This window comes from Apium graveolens, chromosome 6 (assembly GCF_009905375.1).
Source record: "Apium graveolens cultivar Ventura chromosome 6, ASM990537v1, whole genome shotgun sequence".
Taxonomy (NCBI): Eukaryota; Viridiplantae; Streptophyta; class Magnoliopsida; order Apiales; family Apiaceae; genus Apium; species Apium graveolens.
This window is the reverse complement of record NC_133652.1, coordinates 267,847,662-267,856,456: the sequence shown is the minus strand read 5'-3', so window position 1 is coordinate 267,856,456 and position 8,795 is coordinate 267,847,662. Positions and strand designations below refer to the sequence as shown.

Genomic DNA, 8,795 nt, shown 5'->3' with positions numbered 1-8,795 from the left:
ATCGGGTCCTCAGTATATCCTGAACATAGCCATGGGCTAACAAAGACTGCCTATGGGCAGGGTCGAGAGGTGGTGAATCCGAAGCCGCTGGGGGTGCCTCCTCGGTCTGCCTAGGCTCGAGAGTATCAGTCTCAGAGCTGTCATCATAAGTGCTCCAGGATGGTAGTGGAGGGGTAGGAGCTCTGACCACCAGAAGTGTGGGTAAAGGGGTACCAGTGTACACTACCATAGCTCCGACATGCTCCTCAGCCACTGGAACCTCATCCGGGTCCTCCTCATCTGAAATCGCAACAACCTCTGTCTCTGACTCCTCTGAGGGGTCCTCCTCCTCCATCTCAGGCTCCTCCTGATCCTCGGCATCTAGCAGTGCCTCATCATGCTCATGCTCGAACATCTCAGGGTCCTCTATTTCATGTGCCTGCACATTAAACGAGCTAAGTTACTATCATGATACTTATAAGGGTTCCCGTAAGGGTTTTAACTGTCGGCGCTACTTTAAGTAGTCCGACCATGAACTTGGCAATAGTTCTTATTATCTTTGTGAGTTTATTATTATATCGTCGCATCATCTCTGAGGTTTATAACGCTTAGCTCTGATACCATTTCTGTAACACCCCCAGATCCGGGGTCGGGGATCCGGGTCGTCACGGTCTTTCTTTCCACAATATCACTTCACTTAATTAATAATAATTAACCTTATGCTGTGACCCCACACTAACACACACCACAACCCGTTATAGTCTCAGAGATGAAATTGAAATAAGTACAAGTCTTTGAATCCACAATTTAAAAGTTATTACAACCCAAATGATTACTTAATAAGTTTACAATTAATTGCCATTATCTGCCACAAGTTATAAGTATACATAATTGATTCTCAAAAGTAGATGGTCTGATCTACAGATAGATCTACCTCTGCAGCTATAGCAGCTATGATCTCAACGGGAAGGCGCGGGGCGCTTCCCATGCTCTTGCGCTGGGTCTGCTTGAGTCTGGCCATCCTTCCTAACTGTTGTTGTGTGATAAAGAAATAAAGCAAGAGTGAGCATTACAGCTCGCAAGATAATATATAGTGTAAACAATAACGCAAGCATCTAAATGGATAACTTGCTGGAAACCTTTATCAGGTGAAAGATAATTACTTACTAGATATAAGCAAAAACAAGGGATGAAGTTACCAATTACTTCACTATACTTATATCATTTATAAGGCTACTTGAACTACCACTGTTCAAAGTATTATAGGTTTAAAAAGGTCATCCCATAGATGAGACCACAAGTTAAGACTTGAATAGATTCAATCTTTGAAATATTATTGAATGAAATAAAGTTACGAGATACTTTATTTAGTCCCGATATATATCCACATATATATCTCTTAAACATTTCCTGGAATCTCTGTTATGTAAAGTATGAACAGAGTTTGTAACATCCAATGAATTTTGGAAAGGAAAAGAATTTTTGCATAAACCCGATATCTTGCTGATCAGGCAAAGATACCAATAAGTAACCTTTTCTACTAGTAGATGGATGAATCCCCCACCGGTCATCACCCTGGCCTCATTAGGACCTTGTGCTGGACCGCCACCCGGCCTCTTACGCGTTGATGGACTGCCACCCAGCCACTTACACTTTGATAGACCGTACCCCGGCCTGTCGCTTATGCCGACTCAATTAGATGGGCTTACTTCCCGAACGTTGGGTAAGTAATCAATTCATTTGTTTTCTCAAAACAGCAACCACGTTGCGAATGTAAAATACACCACAGAGCTGGATCCCCCAGGTTTTGAGCGAGTATTTAAATCTCCTTTGAAAGGAAGATCTTAAATATAAAAATAAGTTTTGGGGTCCACACTAACTTTAAAAATCATTTTGAAGACTCGAAAATATTTTTAAGAATGTTTGGAATACTGCTGATTTATTAAAATAAATCAGTCCCGATATATTAGAAATATCTGAATATTATTATTTAAATAATATTCTCATTAAGATAATCCTTATTAAAATACTCGAAGTAGAAGTTTAAAAACTCATACTTGAAATGGATATTAAATAACCAAAGATATACTTATACGAAAGTACTATCTTTATTTGAATAATCGAAAATAAGTTTGATTATCGAAACATTATTCTTTAATAAAATAAAGAATATTATTAAATAATAAGCGGAGTCATAATACCTCGAATGAATATTATAAATAATATTCATTAAATAAAATAAAGTGAGTCATACATCCTCAAATGAATATTCAATTAATAATCATTAAATATAATAAACAGAGTCATAAGTTCTCGAATGAATATTCAAATAATATTCATTAATTAATATAAAGTTATCGAATAAACCTTATTCGATCAATAGTTTTGAAAACTATATCCATATATATATATATATATATATATATATATATATATACTCGGGAACATCGACTCCCGGTTTAGAAATATGTTCACCTTTTGATCCCCTATACTAAGGGTAAACTCAAATAATCTCTAGCATATGTATTATGCAACTATAAGCATTGAACCAACAGATATATAAATCAAGAATATGAAACAGGCATGCATATATACCATATCACATGCTACAATATATCGCAAGAATTTGCTAATAACAAATATGCATTTATCGCAAGATCATGCATATACACATATACATCACAACAACAGTTATACGGGTAGAAAACTTGCCTGAGCGACTGGGGGTTACAAATGGCTCGGGACGAGTCTGGTAACCTATAAACAACATGTGAGTTGGAATTAAACCAAAGTCACTTATAAATCTATACTTTAACCAAATTAGACTCTAACGCTCGCTTTGCGCTTACTGATTCTCTTAAGTCACTCGAGTACCCTCGGCTCCACCATTTTTAATAATTTAACCATTACGAGTTTTAAGGCGATTCTTTCGCGAGTGTCTTACCAACTTCCTAACACACTCTACATAAATGTTTCATACTCCAATTAGCCCTTTTAGGTCATCAACATATGTTTCAAAGTAAGGCGAGGGGTAATTGTTCGTTCACGAAACGTCGTTACTTAAAACGGCCGTTTCTCCTAAACCGTACATCAGAATCAAACGAACCACATATCAAAACGAAGCTCATAACATGAAATATCAATATGGAAATGGTCAAAACCTAACAGGGAGTTCTCGGGTCCTAATGTTATGAACAAAAGCAGTCTAAAGTAAATCGGACATTACGACGGCTATGTTTACGCGATTTTCCAATTTTATACCATTCCAATTCAATCACAATCAATCCCAATTCATTCATACAACCAACATCCATCCACAATACATCATAACAGCCCCAATCAACTCAATATTAACAATTATACTTATTCTTAAACTTGAATTTAAACTATACTTAAGTCCTTTAACCAAACCATAAGATTTCAACATTCAATTCACCACCATTCCAACCCAAACTCTAAACCAACAAGCATTAAGCTACTCTATTACCATAACAACCAAAATCATCCTAATATACAAAGTAAAGCTAGGGTTCGGAGATGATATACCTTCCTTGAAGTGATGTGAGTAGCTAGGAAGCCTTAAGAAGCCTTGAGATGTCTTAGGGATGCTTGGATCTTAAAGGAAAAACAAGAAAAATCAAGTTAAAAATCTTGAAATCACTATTCATTATCTTCTTCATTGATTTCTTGGAGAAGATTGTGAATGATTTGGAGGCTTAAACTCATAGGATAGCCATAACTATGCATAAGGAGTACTAGAGAATTATCTTACCAATTTAGGAAGCTTGGAACTTGAATTTTGAAAATTCTTCTCTTTGAAATGGGAAAAAGCCGAGAGCAATGTGGGAGAAATGAAATGATTTTGTGTTTTTGATTTGTTTAGATTAGCTTGGTTGTTTTTATTTTGTTTTTGGTTAATTACCTTTCTAACCTTGAACTTTGTGTGGTTTTAATTCAACCACATCTCCTTCCCCTTATGTCATGCTTATGTCATGCTTATGATGTCATCATCCCTTACTTGCCCTCTTCTTATTGGTTGGATGACCTCATCATCCCTAACCTCCTTGATTAAGTCCCTAATTGTTTGCCTAATGTCCGCTGATCTGTTATACGGTTCGCTTAACTTTTGTTCTCGTTTCTCGTTTGAGGGATCATACCTGGGATCTTATTACTTGGGTTTCCTTAACCTTTCTCAATACATTATATTCCTTTTATGATCCTCTCTTATAATCCTTTAATTTAAATCCTTTTTATCCTGTTACCTTATACTCAATTTTTTCCGTATCTAGTGGATTTCCGGGAAAAATCAAAGTGTTCGGAATTGGATTCTGACGATCTTTACATACACTTATATACCATATAGAGTACTAATAAAATCTCAGAATATGCATAAAAGAAACCCTACATAGTGTGGCATGAACAGTTTTCTTATTCAGCAATATCAGCAAAAACACTATTAATAAGGGTTACAAAAAGTTCAAAATTTTGGGGTTATTACATACTGATTTTTACAAAATGAGACAAATGGCCCCATGAAGTCAATTCCCCAAACATCAAAGACTTCAACCTCGAGAAGTACATTAAGAGGCATCTCATCCCTCTTAGACATATTACCCACAAGTTGACATCGATCACATTTCAAAACGAACTGATGAGCATCTTTAAATAAGGTTGGCCAAAAGAAACCTGATTGAAGAATACGAGCTGTTGTCTTTTCTCCACCATAGTGTCCTCCATAAGCTGTTGAGTGGCAATCTCGCAAGATCCCCCCATTTCGCTGTAAGGAATACATCTCCTTATGATTTGGTTAGCTCCTTGATGAAAAAGAAACGGCTCATCCCACATATACCACTTCACTTCATGCAGAAACTTATTCCTTTAAGCGTATGATAAGTTGGGAGGCATGATGTTACTCACAAGGTAGTTCACAATGTCTGCAAATCATGATTCTTCCTCTTGCACCCTAAACAGCTGCTCATCGGGAAAGGACTCATTTATCAATGTCTTGTCTAGTAAAGTAGCATTAGGGTTTTCTAATCGAGATAGATGATCAGTGACTTGATTTTCAGTCCCCTTTCTGTCCTTGATCTCTAATTCAAATTCTTGAAGCAAAAGAACCCATCTAATCAATCTAGGCTTCGAGTCCTTCTTCGAAACGAGATAACGAATTGCAGCCTGATCAATGGAAACTATCACTTTAGTCCCAAGTAGATAAGATCGAATTTTCTCAAAACCATAGACAATAGCCAAGAGTTCTTTCTACGTAGTAGTATAATTCAGTTGAGCACCATTCAAGGTCTTACTAGCGTAGTAGACCACATGAAATATGTTGTTCTTTCTCTGTCCAAGAACTACTCCAACTGCATAGTCACTTGCATCGCACATCATCTCAAAAGGTTCATTCCAGTCAGATACAGTTATGATATGTGATGTGATTAAACTCTTCTTCAATGTCTCAAAAGCGGCAAGGAAATCGTTATCAAACTTGAAAGGGATATCTTTCTCTAGAAAACTGCACAATGGCTTCGAAATCTTGGAGAAGTCCTTGATGAACCGCCTATAAAAACCCGCATGTCCAAAACAACTGCGAATTCCCTTAACAGAATTTGGTAGAGGAAGATTCTCCATGACCCCCACCTTGGCTTTGTCCACCTCAAGACCCTTACTAGATACCTTGTGCCCAAGAATAATGCCCTGTCGCATCATAAAGTGACATTTCTCCCAATTGAGAACCAAGTTGGTCTCAACACATCTCTTGAGAACATGTCCAAGATTTTGCAAGCATTCATCAAAAGAATCGCCAAATACAGAAAAGTCGTCCATGAACACCTCCATATTCTGGCCAATCATATCAGAAAAGATGGCCATCATGCATCTCTGAAATGTGGCTGGTGCACCACACAGACCAAATAAAACTCGTTTGAAGGAGAAAGTACCAAATGGACAAGTGAAGGCAGTCTTCTCCTGATCTTCTGGAGCGATACAAATCTAATTCTAACCTGATTAACCATCCAGAAGACAGTAATACTCGTGACTAGCCAATCGGTCAAGCATCTGGTCAATGAAAGGTAGAGGGGAGTGATCCTTCATAATGGCCTTGTTCAGCTTCCTATAGTCCATACAAACTCTCCATCCCATGACTTTTTGAGTAGGAATGAGCTCATTCTTCTCATTAGCAACAACTGTGATACCTCCCTTCTTCGGTACACACTGAACTGGACTCACCCAAGAACTGTCAAAAATGGGATAAATAATCCCTGCATCCAGCCACTTAAGAATTTCCTTCTTCACTACTTCCTTCATGATCGGATTAAGTCTTTTTTACTGCTCAACTGTAGGCTTGCTACCTTCCTCTAGAAGAATTTTATTTATGCAATAAGAAGGGTTAATTCCCTTACTATCTGCTATAGTCCATCCAATTGCCGATTTTAACTCTCTTAGAATCCTCAAAAGCTTCTACTCGTCGCTACCTGAAAGGTCAGATGCAATAATAATAGGCAAAGTAGATGCATCACCTAAAAACACATACCTCAAATTTTCAGGTAAAGGCTTAAGCTCAAGAGTAGGAGCTTCCTCAATAGATGGCTTGAGGCGTTTAGGAGCTTTATTCAATTCCTCCATTCCAAGAGATTCAAAAGGCATATCAATCTTCATGTTCCAGGGAGAAGCATTTAGATATTGCAATTGGTCTTCACCTTCATCATTCTCACTATCTGAATTCCCTAATAAGGCCTTCTCTAAAGCATCAAATCTTAGCAATTGATCAAGTTCTGAAGTAACCACATAATCGACCAACTCCACCTTTAAGCACTCCTCATTTTCCGTAGGAAATTTCATAGCATTCAACACATTAAAAGTTACATCCTGATCCAGCACTCGCATTGTAAGCTCACCCTTCTGCACATCTATCAAGGTTCGGCCAGTCGCCAAGAAAGGTCTTCCCAGAATTATGGGAATCTTCTTATCCTCCTTGAAATCAAGAATTATAAAATCAGCAGGGAATATGAGTTTATCAACCTTGATCAAGACATCCTCCACAATTCCTCGTGGATATGTAATAGAACGGTCGGTCAACTGCAAAGTCATATAAGTCAGTTTTGGATCAGGAAAGTTTAACTTCTTGAAGATTGAAAAAGGCATCAGATTGATGCTTGCTCCCAGGTCACATAAGCATCTGTCAAAAGACACTTTTTAATAGTGCATGGAATAGCGAAGCTTCCGAGATCCTTAAGATTCGGAGGCAAATTCTGTTGCAGCACAGCACAGTATTCCTCTGTGAGAGCAATAGTCTCTAAATCATCTAGCTTCACTTTCCAAGAGAGTATACCTTTCATAAACTTTGCATAACTAGGCATCTGATCAAGAGCCTCAGCGAAAGGTATGTTTATATGAAGTTTCTTGAACACCTCCATAAACTTCTCAAATTGCTTATCCAACCTTTTCTTTTGCAGCCGCTTAGAAAAAGGCGGTGGAGGATATATCTGTTTCTCCCCTGTATTACCCTCAGGAGGAGTATGCTCAACAGTAGTCTTCCTTGGTTCCACTTCTACTTCCTGCAACTCTACTTCTTCTTTAGCCCCGGCTTCTTCAGTAGAAACTTGAGTTTGTTCGGGATTCTCAACCTTTCCAGACCTCAAAGTGATTGCCTTAACCTGCTCCTTAGCTTCCCTCTTTCCTGGCACTTCAGTGTCACTATGTAATGTACCAGGTTGACGATTTAGCAAGGCATTGGCAATTTGTTCAATTTGATTTTCCAAGGTCTTGATAGAAACAGCTTGACTCTTGCACATAAGCTTCAACTCCTCTAATTCAGATTTTTCATCAGCTTGTTGCAGCTGAAGTTGCTGCCTTGGTGCAAATTGCGGTTGCTGAAAACCAGGGGCTGCGGTGGATACTGCTGATTACTGCTGATACATATCCGTATTGTATACTGCAAGTTCCTATTTTCCAAGCTGAAGTTGCTGCTTAGCTGGATACTGCTGATTACGTTATTGAACCGCATTCCGAGCGTTGCTCCAACTGAAATTAGGATGATTGTGGTTGTTGGGATAATAAGTGGCTGCTAAAAATTGCTCACGAACTGAGCTGATTTACTAGATATAGCACACTGATCAGTCTCATGGGAACCCGCATAAAGCGCACAGACACTGGTGATTTGATTAACTCCATAATTAGTCAAAGTGTCCACCTTCATCATCAAAGCCTTAAGTTGGGCAGCTATAGCAGTTCCTGCATCCAACTCCAGAATTCCTGCTATTTTTCCCTGAGTCAGTCTCTGAGAAGGATTCTAGTATTCATTAGCAGCCATCAGTTTAATCAATTCATAAGCTTCATTGTAACTCTTAGCCCACAAGGCTCCTCCTGATGCTGCATCGAGCATGGGTATAGAAGTAGCACCCAATCCATTGTAGAAACAGTTTATAATCATCCAATCAGGCATGCCATGGTGTGGGAACTTCCTTAGCATCTCCTTATATCGATCCCAAGCCTCACATTGAGATTCTCCGGTTTGCTAAGAAAATTGAGTAAGAGTATTCCTGATTGCAGCAGTCTTCGCCATAGAGAAGAATTTAGTGAAAAACTTTTGAGCAAGATCCTCCCAAGTGGTGATAGACCCTGGTGGTAGAGAATGTAACCAACACTTTGCTTTATCCCTTAGAGAGAATGGGAAGAGTCGCAGCTTGATAGCATCTTCAGTCACACCATTGAACTTGAAAGTGTCGTAGATCTCAATGAAATCCTTGATGTGTATGTTGAGGTCTTCAGTAGGAGAACCCCCAAACTGATTTGAGTTCTGTATCATCTGAATCGTGCTT

General features: G+C 38.5%; 1 non-coding gene across 1 annotated transcript; it reads left to right on the top strand.

Moving 5' to 3' along the window:
• Positions 1-8,417: 8,417 nt before the first annotated feature.
• LOC141669489 (small nucleolar RNA R71) lies at positions 8,418-8,524 on the top strand. Its single transcript, XR_012553770.1, has one exon. It is a non-coding gene; the product is annotated as a small nucleolar RNA R71 (small nucleolar RNA).
• Positions 8,525-8,795: the final 271 nt, after the last annotated feature.